This window comes from Haemorhous mexicanus, chromosome 2 (assembly GCF_027477595.1).
Source record: "Haemorhous mexicanus isolate bHaeMex1 chromosome 2, bHaeMex1.pri, whole genome shotgun sequence".
NCBI classification, from domain to species: Eukaryota; Metazoa; Chordata; class Aves; order Passeriformes; family Fringillidae; genus Haemorhous; species Haemorhous mexicanus.
The window spans coordinates 27,500,737-27,516,868 of record NC_082342.1 but is presented as its reverse complement, the minus strand read 5'-3'; the positions used below and the strand labels follow the sequence as shown (position 1 = coordinate 27,516,868).

The 16,132-nt window shown below is 42.8% G+C and overlaps 1 protein-coding gene and 1 long non-coding RNA gene across 5 annotated transcripts in view; one reads left to right on the top strand and one right to left on the bottom strand.

Annotated features, from left to right (window-relative positions):
* LSAMP (limbic system associated membrane protein) overlaps window positions 1-16,132 on the top strand; it is a 991,767-nt gene that overhangs the window by 933,511 nt on the left and 42,124 nt on the right. The window lies entirely within an intron of this gene.
* LOC132323134 (uncharacterized) overlaps window positions 1-16,132 on the bottom strand; it is a 53,632-nt gene that overhangs the window by 21,980 nt on the left and 15,520 nt on the right. The window contains exons 3-5 of one of the 2 annotated variants that reach the window (XR_009485263.1): window positions 13,911-14,172; window positions 9,856-9,942; window positions 9,477-9,511 (exon numbers count right to left, since the gene is read on the bottom strand). This is a non-coding gene — a long non-coding RNA (uncharacterized LOC132323134). The remainder of the gene's footprint in view (window positions 1-9,476; window positions 9,512-9,855; window positions 9,943-13,910; window positions 14,173-16,132) is intronic. The other variant, XR_009485264.1, reaches the window with a different exon arrangement.

The following is a 16,132-nucleotide window of genomic DNA, read 5'->3' as shown; positions in this document are numbered from 1 at the left end:
ATCTTGGAAAGCAATCTGATTTTAGTGCACACAGGAAGAGGTGGTGAGGTTTCTTTTTGCACTTGGCACAGTGAAGTATTGGCAGTTGCCATGAACTCTGCAGCCTGGTTGTAAGTAATTAAAAAGGTCCTAAAAGGACCTATGAGGATAGGCTAGAGTGTTTGGCTTGCTCTGTCAGAAGAAGAGAAGACTCCAGGGAGACCTTAGAGCCCCTTCCAGTACCTAAAGGGAGTTAAGAAGAGAGTTGGAGAGGGAATTTTTACAAGGGCATTTAGGACAAGGGGGAATGGCTTTAAACTGAAAGAATGTACATTTAGATCAGATATAAGGAAGAAATTCTTTACTGTATGAGTATTTAAGGCACTGGAACAGGTTGCTAAGAGAAGTTGTGGAACTATTCAAGGCAAACCCAGATGGGGTTTAAAGCAATCTGGTCTAGTGGAAGGTATCACTGTCTGTGGCAGAGGGTCGGAACCAGATGATCTTTAATCTCTCTTCCAACTCCAGCCATTCTATGGCTCTACAGAGTTAAGTCATCCAGAGCCAGTGACTTTATGTGCATACAGAACATCTAATGATACTCTTAAAACTCATGACAAATACCAGCGTTATTTCCTATGCAGATGGTTGCTACAAAGAAGCAGTTAGGAAGATGATCAGTACCTTTCCTTCTTTTCCACATTTTAAGCTGCAGGGGGAAATGGCAATATTTTGGTTGGAGATAAGTATAAACCAAACCCTAAGGTGTTGACAACCCAAAAATGCTTGCATTTTGAACTAGCATCTAGATTTGTATCTTGGATATGGTCCCTGGCTTTACTTCTTTGAACAGTAAATCTTTTTCACAGTTTAAACTATGAATATAATTTAGCATTAATGTACCGTGGATGTCTTTCATATAGCCAAAAGGGACAAGTTATGTATTGGGGTTGGAGCAGAGAGACCTATCACTGTGTTGGCAGGATCTTTACTGCTGGAACACTAAGTCCAGGAGTCTAAAACATATGAGACTTGGAGTATATTTAAGTCTGCAAAAAATAAAGTATGTTCATACAACTAGCAGTGGCTACCTCATGCTGGTGTATAGATCATGTGAAGTGTTTCAGATGTAGAACTGCCTTAGGGTGGTAAAGAAGGCAGAAGAGCATCTGCAGTGAGGAACCAGTTCCTGTGGCTACAAGGTCTCCCCCCATTAGGGTTTCAGCAGTGAAGAGATCCTTGTTCTGTTTTAAGGTTCCTTCTTAGAAAAGCAGTTTTTCTTTTCTCTTCAGCTGAAGAAAGAAGAAGAAAAAGGCTTTCACTGAGTAAAATTGTTTACGGATAGAAAACTGAGCAGGAGCTCTCAGCGTGATATAGCCTTATTAAGCAATGGTCTGTTTTTCCTCCTGTTGTCTTAATGGAGAAAGAAGGAAAGAATTAGGAATCCTCAGATCTGAACAGTAGAATTATGGCTGTGATTCACTACAAGCAAAACCAGCTAACCATTTCTCTGCTATTTTTAATTCTGCGTTTGAATTGTAGTATGTGAAACACAAGACAGGATCTGAATTTCTAGGAATAACTTAATTTCCAAATGCCCATTAGCAGAATTGCTAGGAATTGGAGAAAAAGTGCAGACAAACAATCTGATTTTTACAGGACTGAAGAGTCCCTCAGTTGTTTTGCCATTGATCTTACATGTTGGTGGTGTGAGGGAGGGATGCCCAAGATCAGAACAAGCTAGTTCATGTAGTTTTGCTCAAGTTTGATCTGTCATTTGGTTACATAGTCTGTGTTTTGCTCTGTTTTCAATCAGGGCTAACTATGCCTCTTCTTTCTGGTTTTTTTGGGTGGTTTTTTTTGGTTTGTTTTTTGTTTTTTTTTTAATTTGGGAGGGGTGTCACCATTATTATTGCTATTATTATTACTAGTTTGCAGTGGTTTTCTTAGTCATCTGTGTTCAGCTCTCTTGAGAGCAATGAAAAGAAATCAAACTGCTTTTGTGAGTTGTGGCAGAAGAGTGCAAATAGATTGATTAAAAACGCTGTTTCTTTTTTTAATTTAAACAAAACAGAGGCTTGTGGGTAATGTGCATAATGTATGCTCAGTGGTAACAAGCCACTATGGGGAGAGGGGAGGAAAATGAGGGAGAAAGAAAAAAAAAGGAAGTGGAGCCAGTGTTGTTCTGCCTTTAAACACAAGATTGATTTTACATTTTCCCTGTGTGTCACTTTCATTACTAGCAAATTAATCCTTCTCTCTGAGGCTTGAAACTTATTTCTAGGGTTTCTCATAAGAAAATAGCTTTTGGTGTGCTACCTATTCTTAAAAATGGAGCTCGGAGCTTGGCTACAAGACAAAGTTGCAGCCATTTAACCAAAGGTGTAATGTTAAAATTGAGCCTGTTATGGAGTTGCACATGACTGGCTTATTATGATTTTTTACTTTGCTTTTAATCTGCCTGTTCTGGAAGAAACACAACACTCTGGAAATTATAGGAGAATACTGACTAGAGGACAGGTAACATCACTTTAACTAAATCAATAAAAAGTTATCCCTTCACAGCTATTTCGCCTTGTTCAGATAAAGCAGGCAATTACAGAGACCTGTGGCCTGAAGGATCAAGTCCTCAGCAAACCCTCTCGGGAGGAGGTTGTGAGATGTTTCTGACGCTGCTGCAGTGCAGCATCGCTTCGAACCGTGAGAGTCTGCAGGCTGATGTACCCCTGGGGACTCAGGGAGCTTCCTGGCCTAATAAAGGGGCAGATTAATTGAGCACTCATTTTAGGACAGTAATTCCAGGCAATTACATGATTAAATAATTGGACTGCAAAAATGTGTAATTCTACTGCAAGTTGAGCACACCATTTGGATGCTGTTGGGTTTCTAGAAAAATCATGATGCTGCATTGTGGAGCTGCTCTCTCTTCAGTCCTCACATTACAGTACCATGTGTAGAAATTTGGACTTGCTTGGTTTCTGTTTAAACTATCTGGTATACCTAGAGATTAGATCATCTGTGCTTCATTACAGCAGGGTTTCTTTCAGGTTTTGGTGGTTTTTGCAAGTCATACATTTTTCAGATCCAGGAGATTACATGTATGTTCCTTTACAGTCTTGGTCAGTCAAATCACTGGCTGTTTATCAAAACCTGCTGCTGCTTTGTCTCTTTGGATGCCTCTGATGAAGTAAGAGACCTGTTCTCATTCAGTTCTGGTTTAGAAAACTGGAGAAAACTGACCCAAAGCCACTTCTTTTATCTCAGTTAACACTGGCAATTTCATTTCTGTTTAAGGTGAGTAGGTGTGCCACAGCCTGTCTCACCCTTTGAGGGCCACCTGCCAGGTGTGGCCCAGGTCTTTCCAGATCCATGGTGCCATAACAGGGCAGTAGTGTGAGATCTCCGTGGCTGCCTGGTGTCTGAGCTGGTGCAGCAGCAATTTTTCATCATCAGATGCTGCCACAGAATGTAAGTGTAAGAGCACAGTCTTTGGGGCTGAGCCTAGCAGGGCCCTGCAGTCCTGTCGACAGCAGTGACTGGTAATTAGCTAGGAAAGGGTGGGAAGAAGAGCTCCATCTTTCCTGCTAAATATCAAACAGCATACAAAAATAGCCAGCTGAAGCCACAGTGAAGACTTGCTCCAATCAGTGAAAATCCAGCATGTTTTATCTGACCAAATGTCAGGTGTCTGTTTGGATTGAAAAACAAAAGGGATGCCAGGTGTAAGAAGGAGAGTGAGTAACTAGTTTTATATCAAAAAGGAGTCTTATTTTTTGTTTCTTTTGAAAACTCTAGTGGCAGCATTTCAAGTTTCTTAGACCATGTTTCAGTTAAAATTACTTCCTACTTTTTCTGTGCTGTGGAGTGGCCGACTCTAATGGAGGATCTGGTATGTGATTAGGTTTCTTAAGTGGCGGGCAGGGGAGTGCATCTACTTACAGAATTATTGTTAAAGTGAGGAGCTTTTGGGAGTTCTCTGCAGGACCTCTGGATTGTTGGAAGCATTCCATCAGATTTCTCAATAATGCTCACATTCTGAAAAACTGCAGTCTTTACTGCTGCCTTTGGAATTACTAGAGCCTTGGGCAAGCCATTGGCCTCTCTTTGAGTATGCACTTGTTTAAATACACCCATGCAGAACAAAGGGAGAGACATGGCCGGGCCATATTTATTTCTGTTTTGACCATGAGGGGTGCCTGTGAGCATCTGCAGGACTTGTTATTGTTCAGTGGACAAGAGCTTGTCAGAAATTGGTTATCTGTTGTGTGAACTGTGTGCTTTATAATTGCCCTTTTTAGTCCTGTGTTAGCAGAGAACAATCTTATTTTTCATGCTTCAAACAAGTGCAATTGAGAGTGAATAGATCTTCACATTGATACCTAGGATCCAGCTCTACTCCCTTCAGAATAATTGGTAAAAAATCCCAAAAATTATTTTCTGTGAAGAAAGAATCTCCATTTGAATCAATGGCATGGTTTTAGGTACACTGCACTAACCAAGGGGTTCCTGAAAGAATGGAAAATTGTATAGGTCTTGATTGATGCAGGAATGTCCCAGAAGCCAGCATAGGAAAGGGCAATGTCCATGTAATGATGCAGTGGACATGTGCATGGGTGTAGGAGTGACCTGTCTTTGACCTGGTTTGGGAGAGCAGGGACTGCTGCAGGGCAGGAGAGCGGACACTGACAGAGCTGGAGGGCTCTGGGATTTGCCCACAGTAGTCAGGTTTGTACCTCATATGATATAAAGTTTGATTTTCCAACTACCAAAGGCATCAACTTTGTAGACTAGGCAGAAAAAATATAAATGCAAATATCACAGAGGTTGGAGGGAGGAGGGAAAGGAGTGTTATGCTGGTTTGTTTATCAAGAAACAGAACTTTCCTGGGACACAATACAAAACTACAAGCCTATTATCCGACTGCTTTTCCAGTTCCAGCACCAGCTCTTTTCTTTTCCAGGTGAAGCATTATTGTGTTAATACTTGCAGGAGGAGGGAAGAAATGAGTCCAAATGCCCCTGTTTGAAATGTCCTATCAGTGCATAAAATATGTCTGCGGATTTGAGAATTACGCTGACTTCACAACAGTAAATTTCAGATAAATAATTTATCTCCTGCAAACACATTTCTGTGCTCTTACACATCCATTTGTTTCTGGAAAGCAGCAGGGGTGTTGGGGAGGCAGAAGCGATTGGTGCTCACTGGGGAACTTTCCGTGGAGCTGCCTGTAGCTTGGGTGTTGTTGGCCACTGGAGGTAGGGTTTTGTTCTCACAGCCACCAGCTTCCACATCATAAATAAAGCCATTTTGGAAACAGGAGGCACCTTGAGCTAAAACTGGCATTTCTCACAATATTGGCAGATCAAGCCAGCAACTGTTGATTTTAAATGTTTAATGAGCAATATGTTGCTGATTCTGATCATAATGTTGTGTTTGCCTAACCTTTCTCAATGTGCTCCCTTCTGCTGTATTGCTGGCATGTTTCCAGGAGAGGAGGAAAGGGAAGAAACACAAATCACACCACGGAGGGTGATGCGGGGCAGAGAGAAGAGGAAAATTGAATGACTTAAGGAGAAGGGGCATGAAAGGCAGGGATAGAACTTCACTAAAAGGAAGGAACAGCAGCATGATGTTGATGTCATGTCAGAGTATTAAATTGGGGATTGCACAGAAAAACAGCTTTTCCCTGCAGAGGTATTCATACTGAGAGAACTGGAAAAGAAGGGCTGGTTGCTAAAAGGAGATGGACAGGAAGAGCTGTGTGGAGATGAACCCCTAACCAGGGAGTCTCCTGAGACAGTTCAGTGTGTTATTTAAAAGCAGGTGAATTGAAAGAAAAGCAGTACTGCACAAATCAGTAAGATGCTCAGTCACTTTACTGCCAGGCTCATAGAATGCTCACTGTAAAGACTGTCTCCATGCTGTATTTTTTCCAATTTGTTTTTGTTCGACTTGAAAACCCTTAGTGGTTCAGCATAAGCCTGTTTGACACTGGGTTTTGGGTTGGGCTACAGAGAGGCTTAGAAACATGAGTGGGTGTCTCTGAATACAAAAAAGGCTTCACTGGCCAGCAGAGGCAGGAGTATGCAATGGAAACAGGGAAAGGCTGCTTTTATAGTGCTAGATAGCAGCTGTTTTTGCTGTTGCTCCCATCCTGGACCAGACCCACCTTTTTCTGGTGTGGGTACTGACCACTGTTTGCTGTGGAAGACTGAGCTATTGCTTAATACATGCCATGACTCATGCTCTAGCAAAACTGCAAGACTCCAAATATCTTTTGTTTTCTGAACAGAGAGGTTTTGGGCAGCAGGGTCAAATACTTCCTACCCGAGTGCCTTGGACACTCCTCAGCAGGTGTTATCCAGAGAGCTATTTTGTAAAAACATAGAAGATTTTTGTAACATGTTGATTCGGCTCTTGAATGAGACCAGGCATTTTCTCATCTTTTAATCATTACCTGTTTGGCTGATGTTTAAATCAATGAGTGCATGCCAAACACTCACTGCCCTATTAGAAAGACATTTCTTGATTTTACATGATGGCTTATTTATTGCTTCAATTGTTTGTATGGCACAATGTATATTGTCCAAAAGGGAGATATATTTACCAGGCCAAACTTGGTAAGGGAGGATTTTTCTTTTTTTGATGAGAAGCATATCAATTTTGCAGTGCTTGTTATGCTTTCATTCTAGGCTACTGCATACAAATTCTGCTATATAAAGTTGACCACACACAAATAGATGTTTGCAAAAGTGTGAGTTTAGACACTGTGAGATAGAAGTGGAAAGAAATGGGACACAGAGGACTTGTCTAAGATCAGCCTTGCCAGAAGAAGGGGCAGTGGTCCACACAGATCACTCTCTGTCCTCCAGAAATGAGAGAATTAAAAGGGCCCTTTTTTTACATAACTGATTGATTCATTGTTTTTCCTTCATGGATAATCTATCACCTCCCTAAGTTACTTATTTAGTTGATAACAAATGAGAGTGAAGCATGGATATATGCTCCACACTAAATTTTCAATTTTTGTGAGCCAGTTTGCATGGGATTGCTGGATTGACCTTCTTCTGTGTGTTTGAGTCCCTCTTTATTACCACCATGGTATCTTCTGTTGTTTGCTTGTTTTCTTGTTTATGTGCTAAGCATCAAAGCTACTACATGCAAAAAAATTTTAATTAACCTTGAGCAGCTCACTAGGGTCCTCAAGTACAAACAGGCGCAGCCTTTACCAGTTCAAATCAAACACATCTTCAGTGGGTCATCTTCAAGAAAATCTCCAGCAGCCTAGCTTCTGTAAGTGAAGTTCTTTGCTGCCAAAATCACCTCCAAGTGATTTCTCTTTAGATGTAGCATATTTCTTCAGCTGTAGCGTATTTTTTTTACCTTCTCTGCTCCCCACCCCCTGGTTCAGTTCTTTACAGCTTTGAAGTAAAAGGATGGAGTCTTTTCCAGCCATGTGGTGCAATATGGCATCATCCCCCTTAAAGCAATTGCTGTGTAACAGACAGCTATAAAAGCAAAACAAAGCTGCAAGTTTGAGAACTCTTCTCCTGGATGTTTCACCAATACACTATTCCTGCATGAATGTTCTTTGTCATTGTAGGAGATCAAGTGAGTTGCAGTCAGGTTTCAGTCTTGTGGACATATATACAGGTGGAAGGAAAAAAGGGTTCAAAGATAAAAAGGAGAATAACAGGGGAAACGGAGGAGGGAGACATAGCAAGAGGAAAATCTGAAAAGAAAAAAGAGGTACAGGAACTGAAGAGGGGGAAAAAAAGGGTGAGATATTTGCAGCAGGGCTGTGATGGGTAAAAAAGCAGGAGAGGTGATTCAGACCTCTGGGATGGTAGGGTCTGAGGCTGAGAGCTTTTCTTGGCAGAGCAGAGCCCTGCAGAATGCAATATAATCTCTATCAGGGCCCTTCAGTTTAGAGGCATATAAATGGCATGGGGTTTATTGCAAATTCTGGTTAATAACTTTCTCGATAGGGAAAACTTCTGTATTCTCTTTGAAATACAATTTCTTGTCTCATAAATTGAAACAGCTGTGGCTGTTCCCTCTGCACACAATTTTTTTTCATCTTCTGCCTTTTTTGCTGGGTGTATGCATATGATTTTATTTAATGATTTTTCTCTGCAGAAGGGACCCAGAGTGTGGTGCTGTATACAGGTTTGTGATCAGTGTCTTTGCACAAGCACAAGAAAAATGCCTTGGGCATTTTCTGCTATTAGAGAGGAACAAGTGTTAAGCTATTAGTCTGAATCTAACTTAGACTGAATTTCTCCTGAGAAAACTCAGTAAGAATTTCTGCAGCCTCATTCCCTAGAAAGACTAAGCTGAGATTTAATCTATCACAGGTCCAGGCTCTGGTCTTGGACCTGTAAAAGCTGCTTATACCTCCATAGCTACCATGTAGAAAACAGAGCAAAGAATATAGGTAAGGATCTTGACAGCCTGTATTCCTGCCTCATCTCTTAAGACATTGCTTCCTTCACAGGGATGGGGATGGGCACCACAGTGCAGGTGGGAAGAGGTTTCCTGGCCTGGAAAGGGGAGCACAAGACCATTTTCCTCCTTGTGATTCTAAGCAGTGACAGATATTCTCTGCCAGCATCGAACCATCTCTGTCTCTCTGAGGATTCCTAAATGTCTCTTCTTTCTTTTTCTCTTCTTTTTTTTTTTTTTCTTTAATTGAAAGAGCCAAGATTGCCTTTAGGCTTGTGCAGATATCAACCACTTTTGAGGATGACTGAGTGTACAGAAACACAGGGACTCAAACCTTCCTACCTTCAATTCACTATCTGCTCCCAAGCTAAAGTGGTCAAATCTCTAAATCATTAAACAAGTGATATATGAGTTAACATAGCTTGCTGACAGGACCAGTGTGCACAAATGTCCCAAGGAAGTTCAAATTCAGAGGGCTATATGTCACCTTCAGCCAACTTCTGTTTGGAAAGAGCTCAGGAAGGCTTTGGGATTCAGTAAAGAAATACCTAAATAGGTATCTCAGTTTTTCATTTCTCCATCTCTCTCCCATGACTCCCTACAAGTGCCTCCAGCTGGAAGAGGTAAGGGGTATAGAAAAAGCCAGAATTCATCAGATCTGAGTGCAGAATTCAGCCTTCTCATTGTATATAGCAGATGAGAGACTTGTGGGCAAGTTGCTTGTTCAGGAGATCAAGAGCAGCAAAGCCATTTTTCCTGTTGGGTAAGGAGCAAGACCTGTAGTCTTCAGCAGGTTCACTTTCATCCTCATCTCCTCTTGCAGCAGCTTCCTGCTTACATTCCAACCCATGGGCTCCCTCCTGTGCCTGCATCCAGAGGCCCAGCTCTGCTTTGTGACATCAGCTCTGCTTGTGGGGCTGGGACATGTGTCCTTTGCCCATCAGAACAGATTCATAAGTGAGGGCACCAAAACCTCAAATCACCCCGGTGACAAGTGACTGGAGAGGTTCTCTGTTTCTTTCCTTCCTGAGCCTCTTGGCAACCATACTCACCTCCAGGCAAACCATGGTGTGTTCACAGCAAGAGCCTAAGGGATAAAGAGAAAAAGAAACTCACAGGGGCTCTTCCAAGGCTACATGGAAAGTGCTGCAGATTATCTTCTAGGTCTCCTGCTGTGCTGGAATGAGGGGGGACAACTATGCTTTCTTTGTATTTTTGCTCCATGAATTGCAGACTTTTCAGAGGAGCTCTCTGTATTTGAGAAGGTAGCAATTAGAGCACTTGTTTGTCTAGAAATGGGATGGCTGTTCATGTGGTGTATTTTATCTGCTTTTAATGAGATGAAGCAGGCAGAAAGTAAGGAGGGGGAGCCGGCACCAAACATTCCCACTCCATCCCAAGCCCTCACTACCAAAGGTCATGGGAACTTACCTTTTTTCTCCTTGTATGCCTCTGCATGTATACACAGCACTTAAGTGTCCAAGGCCCTCAATGGTACTGCCAACAGCCATGAATTGCCTGTGAGCAGTGAAATTGTTTACCACAGATCAATATAACAGTAATACATCTGGAAGACTCTGGCCTCAGTTACCCCTTGTATGTTGTATTCCCAGCCAACACTAACTGCATTCCCCATTGCTTTCCCATGGCAATTCACCTTGCTCAGGGCTCTGCTTGTTTGCCCTAATCCTCTGCATCCCCTCACTTCTTTTAATCAAGCTTTAATCTCTATCTCAAACTCTGTATCTCTTTCTTTATTTATTTCCTTTTTGGTCCTTCTCCTGAAGACTTGGGTCTCACAAGCTATCTTCTCTATGCTACTTTTTAAATTATTAGTTGTCTTGACAGTTCTTCCCCTGTTCTCAATTCTCCTTTCTTTTCTTTTCTTCCCTCTCCCCATGTATATGCAAGCTCATACTGCCTGAAAATTATGTCAAGACCTTCTACTCCTGAAGTAGTGAGAAAATACAGTCTGCAGGTGAATTTGCCATTTTAATATAGTTAACATTCCTCCCATCCTTAACTGTTCTGCAACTGCAGACTGCAGACTGCTGAGATTAGTGGCATAAAATCCCACCAGGATATTGACATAACCTACAAGCCAGGAAGTTGTTCTAATCAAACCCAGCATCCCTTTCGGAATGCTGGACTTAGAAATACAAGGACAGCAGTTTTGAGAGCAGTCGAGAAATAAGTGTTTAAAGAGAGGGCGTTTGAAAACCTGTTTTTTAATATTATTTCAATAGCTTATGGTCAAAGTTGCAGGAAATTTCCCCTACTGAATCCTAGCCTATACAGAGTACTCAGACAAAATACTGGTGGTGGAAAGGTGATAGAAAGGAATTTGATTGAAATGCTGGTTATTAAAAAATGCTATTATCCAGTAAAATTGCCATAGGGCCTCAATCCAAGAGGCCCAATAGATGATTACTGTGGATGAATTCTTAATCCTTGGAGGCCAGGTGGGAGGGCACAACAATTGTTGTGTTTTTCCCCCGCCCACAATAAAACTTAGAGCAGCCTTGGAGGAGCCACCCATAAAAAAAAAAGTCTGTTGTGTTCTTTGGAAAGCAGAGAACCAAGGCAAGAATAGAAGATGGTCCAAACTATTTGCCATCCTCATACTCCACCTCTCTTTGTTTCCCTCCCTCTGAAACCCACATAAAGCAGTTTGTATGTTATGGTGATGAGAGACAAGGGGAGATTTCTGTCCCCATCTGGTGATCAGTTTATTCACTGAAGTATGAGGATTGATAGCACTTGTCACTAATAGCCCAGCTAATATAGCTGCAAATGCTACATTTAATCATATAAACCGTGGGGCACCATTACAGAGCAAGGGCCTCTGGCCTACACCACTGGAAAAGGAAATGGAGCAAATTCCTTAAGGGCTGATGGTCCTGCACCCCTGTGACAGGAAAAAGGAGGATGTGTCCTGCTTCTGCATGACACTCTCTGCAGGATGTGTGTCCATGCATATGTGTAATTTACTGAGTGCACATGAGGGAGCCAAATGAAAGGACCTTGTGCATGATAGCATGATATGTGCAGGAGAAAGCAGGGAGCTCCATTGCATGTAGAAGAAATAAAAGGAGTGATTGAGGTAGGAGGGTGTACCCTATCACATTTGTCTGTCTTTCATAACACCATATTCTTGACATCTTTGCCTTGATATCTGCAGCCAAAAGGAGTCAGAAGATTTGAGAAGATGTGGTGCTGTCCATCAGCACAGCTGTAGAAAGCAGGGAGCAGCCTCCATGCAACTAAAACCAGAGCCCTCGGCAAGGACTCTGTAGTGCTATGAGGACAACTTAGGTAGAAAAAAAGGAAGTTTTGGGCTTTTTATGGCCCCCATCACCAAATGGAAGTCTCACTCCCCTTCTGCTTTCCAGGAGAGTTTGAAACCAGGTGTCATAGATTTTCAGCCATTAATGAAGGGTCTTTTCCTACCTGCCAAGTGTGTTATGTTGTAGATGCACATGAAGCTGTGTGGATGCAGGCATCATGCAACACTTGGGAGGCAGGTGATACTCCATATACTTCAGTCCTCCACATGCAGGTCCACAGACACTCCCTGTGCTCATCCTCACCCTCTCCCCTGCCAGCCAGCCTTCCTCCCTTCACATCTTCACCTAAATGCTCTGTCCTACTTCCAATCCCGCACCCGTTATTCCACATGGTTTTTCCACCACCTGTAGACATGCACACATATGTGCAGTCCAATCCCCAGGCACCCTTTCACCCACCTGCATTTCCTCTTGCATCCCCACAGTCTCTGGCACTGCTTTCCTTACGATGCTCTGCAGCTCTTGCCCACACACCAGCTGGTACTCCCTCATGCTCACCAGACTCTCCTGTTCTCTGTCTCCGAATGCCCCGTGCTGTAACCAAGCTGTTACTTGTTCAGTTCAGTCATGTGTGTGTCCTGTCAGACACACATCTGCAGTCAAGTGGCCCAGAACAAGACCAGCATGTATCAGGGTTAAAAATGAATATGCCAGGAATGTCCCTCTTCTCTAAACTCATACCCTGATATCATAGCCCCCAGGGAGATCAGTCTGTGGTGTAAAGAAAGCTGTTTGTGGTTTTCATTGAAGGAGAGTACAGGGGAGGAAAGTACAGCCCATCACCTAGCCCTTCAAATGAAGTGACTTGTCAAGTATGCAACTGTGGCAAGGATTTGAGAAGCAGTAAATTTAGCAGCACTCACTTCCACTGACAGCCTGTCATGTGCTTGAAACTTAAATAGTGGTGGAGACAAATCATTGCTGTTTTCCTATTAAGCTTTGGCCCACTGGCCCTCTAGCTTGCCAGCAGCATTTCTACCTGGCCTGCCTGTGTGCCTTGTATCAGGGACAGATGTGCCTCCCCATTAGAGGCTTTGGGAGAGTCAGGACAGGAATTATCATGCTGTTATTTCTTAGGTGTCCTTGGTGTCTGGGTACTTGCTCCTCAGCTGATGGATTTCTTGCTCAGGCTGTGTGCTGCTGGCACCTCCTACTTCCACCCAAGGCTGAGGAAACATGGACCCTCTCCTTAGAGGGCTTACAGTTTTCACCCCTGCCCCTGGTTTCTGCCACACAGACTGGCAAGGTCACACTGATGGAGTAAATGAGGCACTGATTTGAATAAAAGGGTAGAGGTGAAGTTTTCCAATGCACCTGAGTGACTTACAGGCACAAATGCCATTGAAAGCCAAATGGTCTTGTCCTGTTAAAGCATTTAGTGGCTTTTGGAAATTCTGTTTTCAAATATCAATTATTATATAACCATTTAATAAAACATGCCATCAGAAGCTCACATTAATCTTTACAGAAATGAGAGACATCCCTTAGTGCTTTAAATTGAGGAACCAGGGATTCAGTACATTTCACCTTCTTCCCTCTCTCTTATCAGTTTTGATGCCTCTTCCTCTTTCTCCTGAAGGAAGATGAAATCATGGCAGTGATTAAGGTGGCCTGCTCTGGGCTGTTTAATTAGAGAACTGCTGTTTCAGTTCCAGTGAAATTCTCACAGGTGTGCAGTTGCAAAGGCGCTCTAATGAAACCCCTGCCTCTCTGGGACCTTGGCGGAAAGGAGCCAAAGAGCCCTCAACATAACACAGAAGGTTTTTCATGCTTTCTTGTGTTTTTTGGCTGAGTGGGCTCCTGTTGGAGCAAGATGTTTCTCTTCCCACAGGAATCAAATGTGTCTGGGGAGTCGAGAGACGATAAATAAATGGATTCCTGTCCATTATGGTAATAGGGAGATTCAGAGAGGCAAAGCCCAGTGAGACACATTTTGATTGAAATGATTGGCCATGGTCTGCTCATGCCAGCACTGTTACAGTTGTTGGAAATTTTATGTACTCATCAAACCAAGTATTAAGGAGTTGGTATGAAGGCAATGAAGTATCTTTTAGCTTTGTCTTCAGACCCCCTTCCTAAACTTACAGAGTAAGCTGTAAGTCAGAAAGGAGTTGTTTTCCTACTGTTTCTTTTACTTACAGTTTTCTGCTTTCTTCCATTCTGATGACTCCTTTCTTTTTTTCCCATATATCTGGGAGAGAAACCCTGCTTCACAGCCAGGATTTTCAAATGTGCTGATGGCCAACAGCTGCAGTAGCAATGGGAGTAGCTGCATCAGGGAGCTACAAGACCTCAAAATCAGGGTCTGTATTTCCTCTCTGCTTGCCTCCCCTGTAGGACTACGCAAGATGCAGTATTAGGCATGGAGCAAATGTCTTCCTTCTCCTTCATAGCTGCTGCCCTGCAAGTTTGAGAGAGAGAGACTCATTATTCTTTGGAAGGCAAGGGAGTGGCTAAATCATAAGAATTAAATATCCTGGACCGAAGTAATCATTTATCTGAACTGCTATCACTATGAATCAACGGCAGACATATCACAGGAGCCAGTCCAATTGATCAAAAGTCTCTGCAGAGTGTGAGCCCAAACAATCTCTTCTTGGCACACCCCATCCTGCCTTAAACCTCTGTAATTCTCACCTTGTTTACTGGCAATATTTGATGCCTGCTGAATCCTGAATTCAGCTTGTTGTCTCATTTCCTGATCCCTTGTTGTGCTCCCCACAAAGTATTCCCTTTTCTTCTTCCACCAGGACCAGATATGGGGGATGGTGTCAGGAAATTACTATGCTGGATCTAATTGAGAAACATTGCAGCAAGGAGAGGGGTCAAGAGAAAAGCAAACAAAACGATTTTTCAAGAAGCTAATCCACCTATACAGATATTGGCGCCAGGCATCACAACACTCTGGCATGCTTTTGAAAGGGTAAATCTTGCTAAGGGGTGGCTTAACTCTTTGACCTCATTTCTTCAGTTGAAAACTACAGCAGTTTAAAAGCAGAGTGGTTAGATCCAGGCTGATACAGAAATACCAGTCTTTAGGTTTTGTTTGTGAAGTTGGTGTTCGGAGTAGCCTCAATGAAAACAGGGATGAACTTCAGGAATTTCCATCTTGCAAAAGGACAGGAGATTCAGGGGCTGTGTTATCTGGTCATGAAGCGTTTGGCTTCAGCTTACAAAGAAAGAGCCACAGCAATGCCTAAGCCTCTGAGTTAATGCTCTTTCCCATTTCAAGTAAATTTGTGCCAATTTGTAATTTCTCAAGACTTCTTCCAAGTTTCAAATATATAAGAACATAATTCTGTGGGCTGAGCTGAATCATTGAGGAGGAGGGGATCGTCAAATTTTTGAAAAACTTTTAAGTTAGATTGAAGTTCTGGGTTCATCATTACTCTCTCATCCCAAGAAGTACAAGGTGGCATAGGACAGAAAGGGAACAAACACCTCATATTTAAAACAGGGAAACGTTCTGGTGGTTGCCTACAAAAGTGAGCCACTTGATTCTTGCACAATAGTATATTGAGCATATCTTGTGCTACATAAGACACAAGAGGCTTTGTAAAGAACATAACAAGGACTTTTAAAGATGCCACCAAACACAGACCAACCCCTGTAGTTCCTAGATTGAGCAACTGGCACAGTTGGTACCAGTGAGTGCCATCACACGAGGTTTCCCTAAAGTCTGGGCCTGACATAATGATTTGTGGAATTAAACTAGGGACTGCATTGTAGTTCATCATTGCTCTTCACTGGCAGGACAGAAATTATACAGTTCAGTCAGACTTCTTGTCCCAGAAGGGGCTTGTTCCTGTCATTCTTTTCTTTGGTCCTGTGTTTGTGAAGAGGAACTTGTCTTCAAACTGTACAACAACGACAGCACAAACGCATTGTCCAAAATAAGAAATCTTGTAGGAAAAGGAGTACATGAGCCCAAATGAAAGGAAACTATCTGACAGAGTCACTAGAGACTGTAATAGTTGACTGCTTGCTGTGGTATTTTATGCCTTTCATACGTGCCCATGACATGCAAGAAAACTCAGTCCCCTGAATCAGCTCTTGGCTTGCATTCCCATCTTATGCTTAGCACAGTGGGAAACAAAGACCTGTTGATTACACACCCACACCCCCTGAAAACACACCCTGATGTTCCTCTTGCCAGGGGCAAGTGCTGGCCCATCCTCTTCTTGTAGGTGGTGGAGGATGAGGGCACAGGACCCACACTGCTGGGATTCTTTGTCTGACCTTCTGTTTTCAGCCTCCATTTCATTAGCTGCTCCAGCACTGTCCTCACAGCCCTGATGGGTTACAAGCCCCTGCCTTCCTAAGGCTCTCAAAGATGTGGTGACATCTCATGATGGTGACTC